We start from the raw sequence: 13,122 nt of genomic DNA on the forward strand, positions 1-13,122 counted from the left end.
CAAAATCCTCCAAAGTATTTAGATGCCTAACTTACTTTCATATGAATGGGAGTTAGGTATCTAAATATCTTTGAGAATCCGGGCCTGAGTTGCTAATACTTTACCTTAGCAGTTCTCTCCATAGTTACTCTGCATATAGCAACATATCTTTATAATATTGAAACTCTTTGTCTTCTAAAGACAATGTTAAACAGAAGGTGCTCTATGCATAAAAGAAGATCCCCAATGACAGAATTTATGGTTTCTCACAGGCTATATCAGCATATATTTTGCACTATTCTTGTCCATACTGAATGAGTTCCTTTGAGAAAACACATTGTCTTAGACACTGGGCTGAGAAGTTATTTATCTGTTGCTGGTTAATATGGGGGGGGGGAAGATATCCTTCCTACTCTAAAGCATAAGGGAAAAGCATACAAAGAGTGGTGATAAAATCAGCCACTGTTATATAAGTGATGATGAGAATAATGGAAATCTGTCTTGAATAGTCTGTTTAGTGAAAGTTGTGATCTAAGGCGTTTGATGGAAGCAATCACTATTTTAATCTTCACAGTCTGGGGGAGGGAAAAACTGGTTGCATTTTTTTTTTTAGATTCTTTCTTTTCTTTTTTCTTTTCTTTTGCCTTGCAGTTCAGCTTAGCTGTAAGAATATGTGATCATAAACAGAGCTAAATCTTCAAAAAAATTTCATTTCTAAAGGGGGGGTGCAGAGTAAATCTTTTTACTTGTGTTTGATGAGGGAAAGAAGGGGGGAGGGAGAAAAACAAGTATAAACGCTTTATACCATGCAACTCAAGTTGACCCACTACATTCTTGACCTATTGTCAAATGCAGTAGATTGACTAGATATATAGTAATATGTATGCTTAATATTTTTCTACAGTGAATGATATAATGATGGTCCCTACATGGACACCATATTGTAATCAGATCACCCCAGTGGTGCTGGAAGAAAGCAGCTGTAAGAGTGTAGAACAGTTTGCTGGAGCTCTGAAAATAAAAGACCACTAATCCTTTGCCAATGCGTGTGCCTGGATTTACTCCCACAAGATACTGCAAACCCCAAATTAACATATATCCCTTTGGGGGTGCCCTGGTGTGGAGGACAGCTGAGTGTTGGAATGTTTGAGCTTGGGCTTGGGAGGACATTGCAGTGGTGAGGATGTTTCAATATGGTATAAGCCCCCATTCCTGAAATGAGGTAATCTCTGTACCCACATGGAGATAGTAGGGCTCCATGAAGTGTGCCCCAAATATTTAGAAAAATGATACATGCAAAAATGTATGCCTAGTTGTGCATTTTGTGCATGCAGTTACTTCAACTGCTTATGTCATTATCAGAACTGATGTTCCTGGGGGTGCAAAGTTAGAAACAATGAGTTTGCCCATCCCTACTAGTGCATATGTTTTCTCTTTCTGGGTACCCCAGAAGTCTAATTGCTTCCTCCTTCCCACATCTTTCTCTTCCCACACATATACTGTAGTATATGTTGTATGGATTATTGATTTTAGTGGGAATTTGGAATTACAATAGGATCAGAAGAACAAACTCTAGTGAGAAAGGTTTAAGGGACAATTATTTTGTTTGCAAAAAAATTGGTCAGTATTTGTTTTATTCCTGAGACATTGCTACATATCACCAGGAAAGTAATCAACATTACAATTAGATATTGGCTCATAATCCACATCTTGCATATTTATGAAATATTATTTATAATTCAGCAATTTACATCTTGTGTTTGAGATTCTTCTATATTTTTGACCTTAGTATCTAGGCACCCATTAAGTTTATGGAGTATAGAAACAGAAATGATTGCTAATGGAGGGTTTAGTGGTGCAAAACTTTCAGTACAGCAACTGTTTCTGTCTTGGAACCTGAATTTGATTCTCATATAGTTAATAAATGAAAATGAGTTTGCCCATTTCTTCCAAGACTTTACTGGCTATTGGGTCACAGAATCACAAAACCACTCCAGAAACAGGTGCAATTTTTAGTTCAGGAGGTATAACAGAAAGGCACGCATGATTGTATTTGGCATAGAAAACTGTGGCCTTTAACTTAATCTGTTTTTGTTTATTACAAATCACCTAACATTAAACAACCAGCCCACTTTATGTATTTATCCAGGTACCATGAACGATTCAGATTCTTCAGAATGCAAGCTTTCAGTTAAGAAAACCAATGTCTATCCCTTACAGTTGTAAACATAAATCCACTTGGTTGTTGGAACTAAAATGCATAAAACGTTTCACTCGTTCTTACAGGGCATTCTTAATAAGTGTTTTGTACTGCAAATCCCCTTGCTCACATGAATATTTCATACTGATATGATTAGTCCCATTGACACTCATGTGAGTAAGAACTAGTGAGAGGTTGCAGACTGAAATCCTTTATTTCTTTTGATATTCCATGTCTTCCCCAGATTGTTAGCTGGCTGAATATTGAATTCACATAATTTAAATGGGAAAGTCATGGTCTTCTACTTACATAAATTATAGCTTTACATGGTGTTGAGTTTAGGGTCCAGAACCATTATGTACTTCCTTTAACTTACACTTCGTTGTAGCAAAGTGTACTTGATATCAACACTACATACAGACTATATGGAAAATTAAATATAGGGTGAACTAACAGTGTGATGTGTAACCTCAGGAAAGACTTCAACTCTCAGGGCCTATATTTCCCCTCTCACCTTTTATCTATCTTGTCTATTCGACTGTAAGTTCTTTGAAACAGGACTGTATCTTACTAAGTGTGTGTACAATGCCTAGCACAGTGGCCATGATTTAGGGTCTCTAGGTGCTAATGTTACACAAATAAATAATAATGATATCAAATGATCTCTCCACACTTTTTAGCAAAGAACAAAGGGACAAATCTCAGCTGGGGTTAACTGTTCTGGCTCTGTCTCAGTCAATGGATCTGAGCTGATTTAGAATGAGTGAATTTCTGGAACTAGGAGCAGAGTGAGGTAGTAAGGGCTCACATTACTGAGACTTCATTATTTTTGCAGTATATACAGTCGCACAGAGCATTTTCTAGTATAATAGGAAGCATTATCTTAAATTATTTTCTCAGACATTTGGGGAGCAGGTAGTTGGGGAGTGGAGCTGGTTTGAAATACTGACCAATAGGCTGGGTTTAGTGCAGCAATTACTGCTGTGTGCATTATTATTCTGTGGGCAGTTCACTTAGCTGATGTTATGTTATTCCACAGTTGTTTGTTTTAAATATTGTAAGTGCTCACAAAACTGCTCTGGTGCTGAAAATTTCATAAAAAACTGGACTTTGAGGATACTCAGAACCATGAAGGTTGAATCTTCCATTGGCAATAGACATACATTTAGTAACACAGAGTAGGTATTCCAGGCATTATTGTCAGTGCCAAAGATTGTCAGCTATTGATGTGACAGAGATTTATAGTCAATTATGCAAAAGAAAATACCTTTTAAAAACTTTATTTCATGGCTTCAAGAACACCTCCTAATTTACAGTATATTTCTTAGGGGGAAAGAAGCTCTGGTTTATTTCTAGAAAGCAAATCTATGAGCCAAATAACTAAAAGACTGGAAGAATGATTACTTGGAATACAGGAAGATTCGGACAGGCACTGTGGTATAAGAGAAATAAACTCTATAATGGCATCATGCATTTCTATTTTTGTGGACCTGATTGTTTAAATGAATTTTTACAAAAAATAATAAAATCTTCTGAAGAAGATAACTCCAAGATCATGTATCTTAGTTGTCTCAAATTCAACATAACATAAGTAAGATAGTCTAGGTTTAGATTGTTGTAAACAGTGATTCACTGGGCATGATTCAGCTGTCATGTATTTTTTGTAAAAGAATTACTTAACTGAATGAGTATGGAAGATGTTTTCCTTTAGGTTACTGAGAGATAGTTGAAGCCATATAACTTTGGTTGAGTGATAATCTTAGAAACAGTTTGTGTGGGGGGATTAAGATGTCCGACTCCCCGGTCATCTGTGATCCAAGCCCATGATTTATCCAGGTTATACTGAACACCGCACATTATCGTGCATATACATCTACTAGAACAACTGTGCAAAAGGCTGTGCACTTCTGGTAGTGATGTTAGTGTCCATTTGACTGCAAAAAACCACAGCTTTTGTAAAATGGGGTTTCCTGTAGTGATATCATTCAAGGTAGCAACCCAACCTAGTTCAAAGGTTGGATGTGTTGTTAAAAATACCCAGCCTGATATAAGAAATTTTATCATTTACATATTCTAAGAGACTCAAAGTGTGCAGAACCTGTTTACGAGAACTGTCCAGAAAACAATTCTGGTTTGCGATATTTTTTGGGCGGAGGGATTTTTGAAATTTTATTTTCATTCTGATGCTCAATGAAAAAGACACCTTTTGAAAAATGTTAATGAAAAAACACGAGCGAGTGCATTCATATAATATGCAACATGGTGGAATTTGGATTGCTCACTTAGGATGTAGGAGACTCAGATTCAAGTCCCTGATTTGGAGCAGGGACGTCAATCTCGGTTTCACGCATCTAAGTGAGTTCCCTAACCTTCATGCTACTGGCTATCCTGGGCTAGGTCTCAGTCTTTCAGATTTCATCCTGGACCTGAAAAACCTTGTTCACAAAATTGTAATAGAAAGTCTACATTTCTATGAAACATTTAGGTTTTGATGCAATAAAGCTTCATCAAAATGTTTTCAACCAGCTCTACTGTTTACTTCTAACTCTTAAGTAAACAGCTCAAACAAATATTTGTGCTATGTTTTCTGATTATTAGACTATTAGCTTTCAGGAAAAAATAAAAAAGTCAAGAACACTGGGCGGGCACAAGGGAGTGATCATGAATCATAAAAGGCCAGGAAATAAGTATAAAGGTATTAGAGGTTGGGTGGAGTCTTAGATAGCCTGGGTAGAATCGAGGAAACAGACAAGAGGAAAAAAGGTTAAGCTTGGCAGTGGGAATGTTAATTGATTTGTTTTTATGGGCTACATTGTCAAGTTTTACCTCATGTATTTGAATTAGGGGATGAAACTCAAGATCTTTATTTCATGAAGCACGGGTTTCTACCACTTGAGCTAAAGGAAAATTGCCATTGAGGGGTTATTTCCCCATTGTAGGCCTGCCACTAGAGCACAGAAAATATACGTGTGTGTAAGTCCACTATTCCCTCACCAGAGTGTCAAAGCAGCACACAGTCTTTAAGGTATTTATCCTCAGAACAGCCCAGATCAGCAGAGAATTTGACCAATGTGTTTATAAAATAAAGTTGGGCACCTTCCTAGTATAATTTAATATATAATTTAATTTAATTTAATATATTATATTTATTATTTATATTTATTTATATTAATAATTTAATATAATTTAATTACAGTGGTTCCGGTGGAAGGAGGAAGAGCTGGTGCTTTCCAGTATTATGAAGTATTGTCAATAGAAGTCCTTACCTTGTTGTTAGTGAAAATGAAAACATGAGGGTTAAAAAAATATCACTAACCCTTTAAGCATTGGAGAGTTATGTAATTCCTGGGTCAAGCCACAGACTTCTATGAGCTTGATCTTTTTCACTATATAATACATCTGAGTTTAAGATGTTCATAGTCATTATATGTTATATTTTATTCTGCTTTCCTTTGGAAAGCTCAGCTAAAGAATTTGCTTTTCATGACCCCCCTTAGAGCCCACACAAAGTAATAAGTCAGCATCATTTTCTAGCTGCAGTTGATAACATTTATTGCTAATTCTTTAAACTCTTCTTAAAAAAGAAAACAAGTCTGCAACCTGCACAGCACCCCCAGGAATAATCTTTCTTTTCCTCAGTTTGGTAATTCAATTGTGACTTGTAAACTTGTGCAGTTGTAGCAAAAAAAAAAAAAGTATACAGTCACCTCTAATCTATCTTGAGGAAAGTAAAAAGTGCTTACCTCTACTGGTCTAGTAAATCCAGGCTGCTTTATTGAATAAATGTAGTATTTCACTCAGAAGTCTTAGGGAAGAGGCATTTTAGAATATCTGAACAATTTAGCACACTTTAAAACTGAATAAAGATTAATTCAGTTTGGGAGAGAGATTTGAACTGATAGTATACCAACTCCAACTGAAATTAACTTGAAAAGAATAAACATTATTTATGGTATTTGGGTTCTGCAAGGCAAACAAGCCTACTGGAGGAATTCCTATGTGAATGGTAATCTCTTGAGTATGAGTGGAAGACAGTAAAGAAATGTAAAAACTCATAACTAGTTAAAATTATGGGTCAGATCTTGCAGTATCGTACACAAATAAGCCTTACACACATAAGTAGGCCCAGATCCAGCAAAACACTTAAGCATCTGTATATCTTTGAACATAGGAATAGTTCCATTGATTTTAATGGGGGCTGATTCCATGCTTTAAAGCCGTGCATGCACTGTTATGGATTTAAAAACACAAAAAGCTTTGCCCAAATAAATTTGTTATTCTCTAAGATGGCACAAGTAGTCCTCTTTTTTTTATTGATTTAAATGGGACTACCCCCATGAGCAACGCCTTGCAGGACTTGGCCATAGCCCTTTGAAATTAATTTGGTATTTTAATTTCAATAAACATCGTATCATTAGCTGTGGTAAATTGAGAGCATTCCTCAAAGATGAAGGGCTTCTCCCAGTTTGCAGGAGCCTTTGTAAGTCAGGCAGACTCCTGGCTCACTGTATACACTTGTGTATACAGAAGAAAGACATGTGCAAAAAGGTCTGTAGAAATATTTGTACTCCAGTCCTTGCCTCTTCAAAATACATGGAGTGCCCTATTTCATGATCTGTGTGTGGCCACGTTTAAAGGAGTTGTGCTAATTCTGAAAATGCAGCTATCTATAGCCAATTGACTGGATAATGTATCATTTCACCTGCTCTTCCACCTTGGACCAAAATACACTGCATGAGTGGGCAGGTATAAGCAACACGCCTCACAGAGGGGCCAGAAGGGACCATTCAGTCATCTAGTCTGACTCCTGTGCCAGGCCACCAATGCCACCCAGCACCCACACACTACACCCAACAACTGAAACGACATCAAAGTAAATGAGACCCACAGGACATTAGACAATTATGGGCCACAGGCAGTGAATAGGAGGGATGGAGGTGAACCGGTCCCCGAGACCCCCACAAAGTCAGGGAAATAATTAAATGAGATATATACAGATAATCCTGGTAAGTGACCTGTACCCACATGCTGCAGAGGAAGAAACTGGCAATCAGACCTTCCCAACCCCACACAAGGAGATCAGTCAGAGCCTGAGCATATGATCAAGAACCAGCCACTCAAGCACCTGAAATGAAGAGAGAGAATGATTGGTGCCCTGGCTCACCCTGCCCAATGTCCCAGCTCCACCTGTGGCCAACCCTGATGCTTCAAAGGAAGGAGATTAAAAACCCTACCAGAATTCACTGTGTGTGGTGGATCCCTTCCTGACCCTACCGATGACCAGCTGAAACCCTGATACATGAGCATACGCTATGTTACTGAAGGTACACATATGGTCAGGGAGTGGGTATTTGAACCATACCGTCTTTCCAGGAAACATGATGTGCAAAAATACATTCAACCTGCTTTAATCCAAAATCTACATGCACATTAACACTTTAGCTACAATGCCATCCATTTTTTGAGGTAAACTTGATCCTGTTGTAAGACAGAACTTGTCCTTTTGTGTCTGCTCTATAACTTTAATTCTTTGCAATGGCAGCCCACCACATGGGTTCTTGGGGGCTGATTGAACTTGTGTTAGTTGGGGGATGATTCCTGAGGAGAGTATTACCTTCTGGCCATTCCGTTTCCCATTTTCAGTAACTTTCCTGTTCTAGGGGTTGTGAAAAGGGTGGTGCTGAAGTAGCAGAATCCCCAGCAGGAATCTGTCTGTAAAGACAATTATTCCTTCTTCCTCTGTTCAAAGCCCACACTTAGGGAAGATCGAAAGTGGGATTGTCAAAAGCATAAGTCCAATTGACTTTCAGTGGGTGCTAAATCACTGAAGCATTTCTGAAAATCCCACCAGAAGCCTTCTAGAAACTGGCCTTTAGTATATTCTCTCTAGGATTAAGTGTGTGCTTGTGCTGGTGTTTTTTTGTTTGTTTGTTTGATTGGATGGAGCAACATCACTAGGTTTGCATTAGATACTCCCTACACAACTGGGGAATATCCTTAACGTTCGTGCTTGCCAGAATTTCTAACACTCTCCTCACATAGAGACCCTGCATCCCTGCCACAGCACCAAGACATGTCTTCACTGAGGTAAGCAGTGTGTTGCCATGCCATTGGATACCACCACCAGATGTGCCACTCCCTAAAAGAAAATCTTAGCTGCTTTATTTATGTAGTATACTTGTGTCCGGGAATAAAAGTGTTGTTCTGACAAAACATTGGGAAATGGACTGTTACAGCAAAGTAACTAGTGTTTCAGAGCAAAAGTATCATTTTACATACACTTGGTTAGAAAAAACATGAAAAAGAAAGGATTCCTTTTAGCAGACGGAAAGTAGGTGTTTTGACCCTCTTATTTCTTTCTGTGTAAATGGTTCAAACAGGTGAACAGGTTCTAAAGAAACGAGACTCTCCCTAATTGAGACATGACAATAACAACACTATACTTAATGCTCTTAGCAGCTGAAACATCTCAAAACACTGTGCAGAAGGCAGAAGGAGTTATCTCTGTTTTAAAGAAGAGGAAATTGAGCCATAGAAAAGCTAATTGATTTTGCCTCAAGTCACATGGTGAGTCAATATCAGAAATGGACACAGAATCTAGTTTTCATAGCCATATGAAAAAGGTAAGTATTATGCTTCTTCTGGAAGTTCGAGAAATTGAGGAAGCAGAGGTTAAACACCTCATCTAAGGTCACAGAATAACTCAGTATCAAAGCCAGGATTAGGATGGAGTAATTCCTAGTTCCCAGTCTTGCTGTCTTTCCACTATCTTTATAAAAATATGAGAGCCTTCTACAGTACAGTTATGCATATTTTAGCCTCATCCTATTCTCATTATTTTGGTGCCATAGGCTATAGAAATGCCAATAAATACATTAAATAAATATATTTTAATGCATTTTGTATATACTGAGGTTCTGAGATTATATACGTTAGAATCAGTGTGCAATATTCTACTTCACTACAAAAGCATCCCCGTCAGCACAATGCTGAATAACTGATAGCTTCAAAAACCTGCAGTGTGAGGGGGACTATGGAAAATCAACAGTTGCTTAGTTGGGACTACAGTAAAGTGGTGGTCTCAGCATCACCTTGGTTACTGAATTTGCAGATCTCAGGGTCTTTGTGTATCAGAGGAGCTGGGCTGGCTGTCTGGCTGATCAGGCTGAGTTACAGGGCTGAGCGCTGAAATAAAGACAACTAAATGTATGAATAAGGGAAAATGTGCCTTTGCTAACCTTTTTCTGCATGGTGACCTAGAGAAGCACTAACAAGAAACCTTATGCTGTATTATAATAGTCTGTCCAGAACAAATCCACTCAAAGGATGATCTAAATGACATGCAGAGTCTTAAAATACAATATTCTGTCTCGAAATAGAAAACTTCCACTAGAAAGCATTCTGTGTGACAGCGATAAGAGAAAGATAGGGTCAAGCCAGAATTTTGAATTTCACATTTTAGGTGATAGTGGAGTTGGATTCAACTCACAGGCTCCAAATTCATCCCTTTGGCCTTGATACAAGTGATATCAAAATTAGAATGGAATTATTTTTAAAGATGGTCAGCTACTGGGAAAAAAATCATGAACATTTCATAAATACTGGGGCTTAAGTTTGACTCATTCAAACCTGTTAGTATTTGCAAACTTTGCAAAGCTCTGAGAGACTTTGGTTGAATGGGGTATTTGACAACAAATATATGTATTTGAGCCACTAATACATAGCCCCCACTTCCTGCCCTAAATGTACTAGACCTCTCTTTGTCACATATTAGTGCAGGAGTAGGAGATTTAAGGTTTGTCTACACAATTAGTTTGCTGCAAGCTGGGGTCTGAACCTACCCTGCACTAGCCTGCCATGGACTAAATGTCCATGTGGATCTTGCTGACATGCATTAACAGTTTGCTAACAAGCTTTGATCTAGTCCTCTTTGAAACATGGCTAGAATAGGGTAGATTCATACCCCTGTGGTTGAAATCTCATGAGTTATTCTCAGTAGATTTCAGCCCCAAATCTTTCATGATATGGACCTGAAATTTCACAAGGATGTGAGAATTTGGTGCAATCAGATCTACACCAGAATTTTATCTCTGTTTTATTCTTGACACCCAGCCTATACCTTATCTGGATCTGAACCGTTCCTCCTTGGTCCACCTCTAAAATATGGATATTTTCTCATACCATTTCTGCTATTTGGGTAAATATCATTTCTGCATGGCTAAGACCTGTGTCAAGGTTCCTTCCCCACTCTGAACTCTAGAGTACAGATGTGGGACCTGCATGAAAGACCCCCTAAGCTTATTTTTACCAGCTTAGGTTAAAACTTCCCCAAGGTACAAACTGTTTTACCTTTTGTCCTTGGACCTTATGTTGGACCTTATGCTGCCACCACCAAAGTATCTAACAAAAATAACAGGGGAAGTGCCCACTTGGAAACATCTCCCCCTCAAAATATCCCCCCAATTTCCTGGGGAAGGCTTGATAAAAATCCTCACCAATTTGCATAGGTGAACATAGACCCAAACCCTTGGATCTTAAGAACAATGAAAAAGCAATCAGGTTCTTAAAAGAGAATTTTAATTAAAGAAAAAGTAGAAGAAAAACCTCTGTAAAATCAGGATGGTAAATACCTTACAGAGTAGACATGATTCAAAACATAGAGAATCCCTCTAGGCAAAACTTTAAGTTACAAAAAGACACAAAAATAGGAATATACATCCCATTCAGCACAACTTATTTTATCAGCCATTTAAACAAAACAGAATCTAGCGCATATCTAACTAGATTGCTTACTAACTCTTTACAGGAGTTCTGACCTGCATTCCTGCTCTGGTCCTGGCAAAAGCAACACAGAGGCAGAGAGAACCCTTTGTCCCCCTCCCCCCCAGCCCCAGCTTTGAAAGTATCTTTTCTCATCATTGGTCATTTTGGTCAGGTGCCAGCGAGATTATCTTAGCTTCTTAACCCTTTACAGGTGAAAGGGTTTTTCCTCTGGCCAGAAGGGATTTAAAGGTGTTTACCCTTCCCTTTATATTTATGACAACCTGTAGAACCTGTGGTTCACTCCTGGCAGTGCCACTGAAAATCAAGGGTATGGATTTTGCAAACAAGGACACAGAGAAGAAAGTTTGGCTTATGCAACCTGTTTGCTTGTAAAAGACCACCTCTACAGTGGGTGTTCAGGAAGACACTTATGGTTCGTATGAGATGACAACAAAGAAAGCTCTATTATTCTCACAGTGATTGCCTTATAGGGATCAGAAACCACACGCTACACACCCAGGATAGGGTCAGGGCATAGGAAATCCACATTGCTAACTAATAGGAACATAAAGCTGAGATAGTTTGATGGCTCTTGAGAATGGAGTGTTGTTCAGTGAGTTTCCTGCAATGATAAATATCAAAATCAAAAGCCAAACCGAGTTGTGTGAGCGCGATGTCTAGAGATTTTGTCCCAATATTTGTATTTATAATTTCCACTTTCCTCCATGCTCGGTGTGCTACTGAAAATACAGTCAGTGTCCCAAACAGGTAACTGAATAAGACATCAAACTGTACCGTATAAACCACAAAGACTAAGGCCTCCCACCTGCTGGTTCTCAGCCTGAAGAATGGGTTGGGACTAACAGAGGGATTAGACAAGACACGTGGGAAGGCAAGTCAGATGGCGTCCTGGCAAGAAGAAGTAAGATATTGGTGACTCACTCCAGGCAACAGTCAAATTTAGGCATCCCTCCTTCCTTGCTCCCTGTGATAGTGGCTCCAGTGGCCAAAAAATAGACCCTGATTCAGGAAAGCACTTCAAGCATAGGCTTAACTTTAAGTAATGGAGCCCTAGTTAATGGGACTCTAGGCCTAACTCCTCAAAGGTATTTAGGTATGCCACGCCCATTGAAATGATTTAATTGAATTTATTTCAATGGGAATTAGGTGCCTAACCACCTTTGAGGATCTAGGCCCTAATAACGAGCCTGTACCAAGCAGATAGATAGCTGGGAATTAGCTAGCTTCTAAGTGCTACGTTTTAATCTACATATACAAGTTGTACAATCTTCCTTATGTGGCTACAGTTATACAGGTATAAAAATGCTTTAGAGTGGTATAACTTCTCCCATCTGGGAAGGGTACTAAATGTAACTAGCATAAGGCACCTTTATACCATGCTATACCTGTGACCTCACTAGGGGTTGTACTGCTATAATTATACAATGAAAATAACACACCCTTAACAGACATAGTTATACTAATACAAAAACTATGTGAACACTGACTTAAAGGAATAGAAATAATGAATTAAAAGTGAAAGAAGAAAAATGCGGGATCAGTAGCTCAGAACTTTTTATTAAGAAGACCAGCCTAGGGATGTAGCTGAAAAGCTTATTGGAATCAAAATCAGTAGACATCTCTAACCCATAGGTCAAAAAACACTGACTGGTGACGTCTAACTATTTACTTAAGAACGCCTTCAAATACTGGACCAAATCTCAAAGTCCTTACTTCATTTTGACTCAGTAATTGCTGAAGTCAATGGGAGTTTTGCCTGAGTAAGAAACTGAATCAATAATTGAGTAAGAACTTCAGGATCTAGTCCTCTATTATCAGTGAGCAGCTTTTCCAGACCTTAGTAAAATGCATCTTATTGTATGTGGCGGAGCAGAAGCAACAGCAGCATTCACATCTGTTGAAGCAGAGACAGGTCAATATAATGTAACAGCTCTCTCACGTTATGCTATTTCACTCTTGAGATCCTTTGGGGTGATTCATTAACAAGCAAAGTCTCCTATGACAACTTCAGGAATATCTTCCCAGCCCCCCCATGCACAGTCTTGTATATCAGGCCAGAACAAACTCTCGCCTTGCAACTGTCTAATTTCATTTAATTGTTTTATAAATCAGGACCAAAAATACTTTGCTTTGACTGTCTAATAAATGCAGGTATCTTT

The sequence above is a fragment of the Dermochelys coriacea genome, chromosome 13 (genome assembly GCF_009764565.3).
Source record: "Dermochelys coriacea isolate rDerCor1 chromosome 13, rDerCor1.pri.v4, whole genome shotgun sequence".
In the NCBI taxonomy this organism is placed as follows: Eukaryota; Metazoa; Chordata; order Testudines; family Dermochelyidae; genus Dermochelys; species Dermochelys coriacea.